Source organism: Ursus americanus, chromosome 17 (assembly GCF_024610735.1).
Source record: "Ursus americanus isolate L20-20 chromosome 17, mUrsAme1.1.p, whole genome shotgun sequence".
NCBI classification, from domain to species: Eukaryota; Metazoa; Chordata; class Mammalia; order Carnivora; family Ursidae; genus Ursus; species Ursus americanus.
The window spans coordinates 55,648,826-55,655,120 of record NC_142143.1 but is presented as its reverse complement, the minus strand read 5'-3'; positions in this window follow the sequence as shown (position 1 = coordinate 55,655,120).

The window sequence follows — 6,295 nt, the reverse complement described above, 5'->3', positions numbered from 1 at the left end:
AATCTACCTATCTCGTTGGGAGTCAGAGGGTATTAATGACATTATTTGGGGAACAAAGCAGACAAAATCCCCAAATTCCCTCCCGCAATGAGTCAGCCCCCACAAACAGACCCAAAGGCTATAGTTAGTAATATCACCTGGCATTTGTATAGACGGCAGTTTCATTGACTCCCACCTGTACCATCTCACTGAATCACACCAGCCTGTGAGCTAAGCAGTGCAGCTACTCACTCCATTGAAAAGGAAAATTAGAGGCAAATACTGAGGTTCCACAGACAATATGTGGCAGAACCAGGAACAGAATGCAGCTTCTTGACCCTACGTCACCCATAGGTTTACCCCAAGTCTTGCTTGGTACTTCAGATTTTTATCCTTCTGTGCGAGGAACCTGAATGAGACCCTGAGATACTGCTTCCTGGCACCAGCCCAGCTGGAACTAGCCGCCTCCGATAGACAAGAGGCTCACACAATCCTGTTTTCCAGGACGCCCCTCATCCACCCAGGAAAATTCCTAAACAACAGGCTCCCTCTGCCCACCATCCTCTCTCCCAGGCACGCACAAAGAGCAAATGGGTCATTACACACACTTAGCTGAAGAGAGACTCGACCCTCCAACTCCCAGCCACTGCTGCTTGGTTCAAGGTCCACACTCAGCTGCTCTCACAAAAGCACTCTGCATATGCCTGGCCCATCAGCAGTTCCATTATCAACCTGCCCTTACGTGATTTATTGATCCACTATATATATCCAAAGGGAGAAAAAAGGCCAGGGAAAGAAAGAGCGAGGAAGCCAAGTGGAAGTGCCATCAGCACACAGTCCCAGGTGTATGTGGACGCAGCATCTGTGTCAGAGACAGAAAGGACCACAGGTCCTCTCTTTTGCGTGGAGGAAACAGACCTAGGGTGAGAAGCCACTTTCCCACGGTGTGATCCTGGGAACCCAGGTCTGGAACCCAGGTCTCCTGTTCTCCAGGCCGAGAATCTGCAGCTGCCCACAGCATGGGGTTTATCTGTGTGTCCACCCACTCGTTTTCTGAGTGCCTGCTATGTGATCACACGAGAGAAGGGATCCTAAAATGAGATGGCATCCTCAGGCCGAGACACAATGGCATCAACATCGCAGCCGGGAAGACCAAACATCCTAGTTCGTCTGGGACCTAGGATGAGTCCTCTGAACGTGGGAACTTGAATACTAAAACTAGGAAGGTTTTGGCCACACTGGGATGAATGGGTCACTCTAAATTAATGACGTACAAATACACATCCAAGTCTGTGGGGATTTCAAGATCTGTCAGAGCATTCCTGGGGTGAGAGGTGGCCTGGGGGATGCAGGCCTGGGATCTGATCCCCAGGCCAAAGCTCAAGTAACTGGAGTGACTAGTTTTCCTCCACCACCTTCCTCTTCTCCCCATTAACATTTCTAGTCTGTATAAGGGGCATGAGGGAACTTTGGGGGCGATGGAAATGCTCTATATCATGACTGCGGTAGTGGTTACACAACTGTCAATTGACTCCTTTTGTCAAAACTCAGCAAAACTTACAATGAATTTTATTGTGTATAAATGATACTTCAATAGAGCTGGCAAAAAGAAAAGTTAAACGAAGAAGAAGAAAGAAGAAACAATTCTAGATCCTTTAGTGCTGATTACTGACACTGTTGGGAAGGCAGTAATCTGATTAAACTAGTTCATATGCAGAAGTCCTCCCAAGGATATTCATTTTTATATATTTTTTAAAGATTTTATTTATTTATTTGGCAGAGAGAGAGACAGCCAGCGAGAGAGGGAACACAAGCAGGGGGAGTGGGAGAGGAAGAAGCAGGCTCCCAGCGGAGCCTGATGTGGGGCTCCATCCTAGGACCCTGGGATCACGCCCTGAGCCAAAGGCAGACGCCCAACGACTGAGCCCCCCAGGCGCCCCAAGGATATTCATTTTTAAAAGACGCTACCCAGTAAGAACACAGAAGTTGTCAGATATGGTGAAGCTGTTTGGTGGTAGAGGATCTTCTTGACTCTCACACATTATTTGGTGTCAATTAGTAGCATTGATCAAATACTTACTGTGTGCCAGGCAACAAGCTAAGTGTTTTACATCCTTGCTCTTCAAAGTGAGGTCCACACCCCGTATCTGAATCACCTGGGAGCTTATTAGAAATGCAGAATCTTGGGCCTCAACCCAGACTTATTGTATCAGAAGTCGGCATTTTGGGGTGCCTGGGTGGCTCAGTCGTTGAGAGTCTGCCTTCGGCTCAGGGCGTGATCCCGGCGTTATGGGATGGAGCCCCACATCAGGTTCATCCGCTGGGAGCCTGCTTCTTCCTCTCCCACTCCCCCTGCTTGTGTTCCCTCTCTCACTGGCTGTCTCTCTCTGTCAAATAAATAAAATCTTAAAAAAAAGAAGGAGAAGGAGGAGGAGGAGAAGGAGAAGAAGAAGAAGTCTGCATTTCACTAGCTTCCCAGATGATTCCTACGCAGGTTCAAGTTTGAGAAGAACTTCTTTACACACCACCTTTTTTTGTCCTAAAACCCTGTGGTGTTGCATACCTAGCAATACTGCTTTTGTATTAAGTCAATGATTTATAATCACCTCCATCTCTTATTTACCTAGTATAGTTATAGAAGGGAGAGGAGAAAAGATGCCATTAGTGTGCATTCATCTACATAAATTTACATATGGTCTCCATCCTGATTCTTCCTATTTCACCGACTGTCTTTGAAAAATGGACAATAGATTTCCATGTAGTCTAAATAAGTGAGAAGAGAGGACACAGGCAGAGAATTAATGCAATTGCCGTAACGGATCCCCAGAGCAAAGGAAATAGCTAAAACATAAAAGAAAATGGAAGGTACCAGACTTCTCCTGCAGAAGCCAGGCCTACACATAATTGAACTTTTTATTCCAGGGCCCCTAATACTCACGACAGTCCTGCCCCCTCTCTCCCTACATTAAGCTCTTGGCAGACATCTCACAGACATTCACAGGTCTTCCCCTCACCCCAGTGGAGAAACAAAAGATTTTATGCCATTATAAAGAAAGAAGTAGGGGCGCCTGGGTGGCTCAGTTGGTTGAGTGTCCAACTCTCGGTTTTGGCTCAGGTCATGATCTCAGGATTGTGAGATTGAGCCCCGAGTGGGGCTCTGTGCTCAGCGGGGAATCTGCTGGAGATTCTCCCTCTCCCTCTCCCCCACCCCCCTGCTCATGCTTTCTCTGTCTCAAATAAAAATAAGTAAATCTTAAAAAAAAAAAAAAAAAAAGAACTGAAGTATACCCGGAGTAGTTCCTGGACTAGGAATAGCTTATACGTGTTTTTCCCTGTGAGACAGCATGGTCATACAACCTGTGACTCCTACAAGAATACCCCTTCGATGGGCGCCTGGGTGGCTCAGTTCGTTAAGCATCTGCCTTCAGCTCAGGTCATGATCCCAGGGTCCTGGGATTGAGTCCCACATTGGGCTCCCTGCTCAGCGGGGAGCCTGCTTCTCCCTCTTGCCCCCAGCTTGTGCTCTCCAAAATAAATAAAATCTTAAAAAAAAAAAAAGAATATCCCTTCAAGATCCAGCATGCTGGAAAATCATCCAGTCCATGGATGGAAGTAGACCAAGACAGACCTAGGGTGGGGAATGATGGCGTGCAACACCATCTCATCAGAAAGATGACACTTAGAAGCTAATTGCCTCAAGAGATCCAAATAAGAAAAGTACATGTTCATTAAGACAGACCATTATATAGTCTATAAAACTTTATTAAAATTGGGATTACTTACAAACTTGTACAATAAAAATGAAAAAATATATAATAAGACATCGTTATTTTTTCTTACAGAAAAGAGTGAAAATGAGACCCATGGCAAACAGCCATCCCTGATCATTTTGTTCCTTTCAAACGTTTGTGAACATTTATTTTAAATATAAATAACAAATCCTTTAGAACAACACTAAGGCATTACCCACAGGCTAAAACGTACCCAGTAATTCCTTAGCCCTGCTATTTCACCATCGATTCCACAAACATGGGAAACTGAGGCAATGGCAGGCTGTAACAGTTCTAATACTCACGGTAAGAGCTATCTAGTACGCTAACGGGACACAAATGTTGCCCATACCATAAGAAAGTTCAGAGAAGAGGATTTCGCCATTTTCAAGTTACTGTCAAGAGAGTAAAGAGGAAGATGACGCACACAGGCAGGGGATGTGGGAGCCGAGTCCCAAATGTGGGGGAGGCTGTGTGCCATTCCCACCCCCCGCTAAAGCTGTGTGTTGATGTGGACATGAATCCGCTTTGTTTACTCCTAGCAGGCTCTGGCTCCCATCACATAAGGCACCAAACACCCTTTTCAAGGTAGTAACCATCTAGAACCCAACTCAACAGCAACTGGGGCCGTAAGCTAAGTTACCAAGAGATGCCGCTGGATCACCATAACTGCATAGGTTTCCCTAAACAGAATCATTTCTGCTACATCGAAACATAAACAAGAGGTTTCAGGTGCATCTGCCTTGTGCAAATGGCTATTTTATAGGTTTATTACTTGGTTTCAGTGCCTATGTAACATGAAGGCATAATAAATCTGTCAAAGTGTCCTCTCCTTGGTTGAGATAAAGTTCTTGGCATTTCAATATAGGTTATTATCTCATATGTCAGACCTGAGTCCAAAGGAATACTAGAAGGACATTTAATTTCCTTTCCTCCTACTTCAACTTTCACCACTCAATTCAGAGAAGTTATGAGTACACAGCTAAGAACCATTTTTACGCAGGCATCCATCTGAGCCCATCTTTTTTTCTGGAACAAAAAGATTGAGGGCAATTGCATAATCCATTTCCAAGCTTTTTATGGATATCAGGGCCAGCGAGGACTATCTGGTCTATTTGAGTCCTTTCATTCATCAAATCTCCAAGGTATATGCCAGGTGGGAATTGGGCTGAAGGGAACACAGTCAGTGAAGAGAGGGCTAGGCTTGAATGGGATGTATCAGCACAAAATAGAATACTGGGACCCAAAGACTATGATCAGCAAAACCCCCTTTGTAACAGACACAAAAGTCATGAATCTGGGGGGAGAAAATAAACTAGTTTTGGTGGGATGAAGTGGCTGATAGGACTTTCTTCTTAGAAGACATCCAAGTTGCTAAGCTGTCCTTATTTTTGGCGATTGGTTCCGTTGGTCTCGTGAAAGCAATCTCAGTGGGAACGTGAAGGGGAAATGTTTTAGGCCAGCTGGCTCGAGTATTCCCATTAATGGCAGTCATGCTCTACATAGCTTGGTCAGACCAATTAGAGGCGATAGATTTCCGATGCTAAAGAGACCCTGAGCCCTAAGGCCAATTTACAGCTTGGTATTGGTGAGCAAGACGCTGACACGGCAGCAGACGTGGCTCCAGCGTCCGCTCAATCCATGGTTATCCCTTCGATCCTTTTTGATGAGGCCGGTCTGAGACATGAGACCATGCTGAATCACAGGAGCCATGACCGCCAGAGAAAATGAAGTGGGGGCCTCAAGCAGTGACTGAGCCAGCAGACCAAGTGGCCAAAAGGGGGACAAGAGCAGCTCCCAAAGGCGGCTTCTGGAGTCAAGCAATCTGCAGGCACACAGAGGCTCTGAAGTGTCTGGGGCAGGGCCGCACAGGCAGGCCAAGCAAGAACACACAGCACACCAAAGGCACTGTCGTCCCTCCCGGTCCAGAGCAGCTGTCACACTGCGGGACCCACGGTCACCTCCACAGCCTACAGCTCAGGTCTCCGACTACAGACACGGAGTACTAAACTGAATTTGACTATACTCACCCCAAGCTCAAACACAGTGAAAAAAAGTGGTCTGGAGGTGGAAACGAGATTTCACAAGGAGTTTAACAAAACAGAAAAAGAGGAGACTCTTTCCCTGCTTCACAGTGCTTTCTCACCGAGATAAAGATAAGAGGCAGGGCAGGGAAAGTCACCCTGGAGGAAAGCCACCACCTCCCAAACGAGCTTTCTGGGGGAAGGCACCAAAGTCTCCGGGTAATCCTGAGACTACTTGTACAGATGAATTATTTTTTCAAATTAACTGCTGATCAAATATGCTAGATCTTGATTTCTATAAATAAAGCAAAAAACAATATATTCCAGAAGTCCTAACAGTTCTTTGCAGAGGGATAAAATTTTACCATGTACATAATTTACAAAGGCATAAAGGTTTCCCAGTATAAAGCCCCTTTGCCCTGCAACTTTAACCCCAGCATCTGCCCAAATACTGCTGTTTCACTTTCTACTGTATATTTGCTGCCAATTGAGGTAGTTGTCACTGTAGGACAGTTTAAAGCT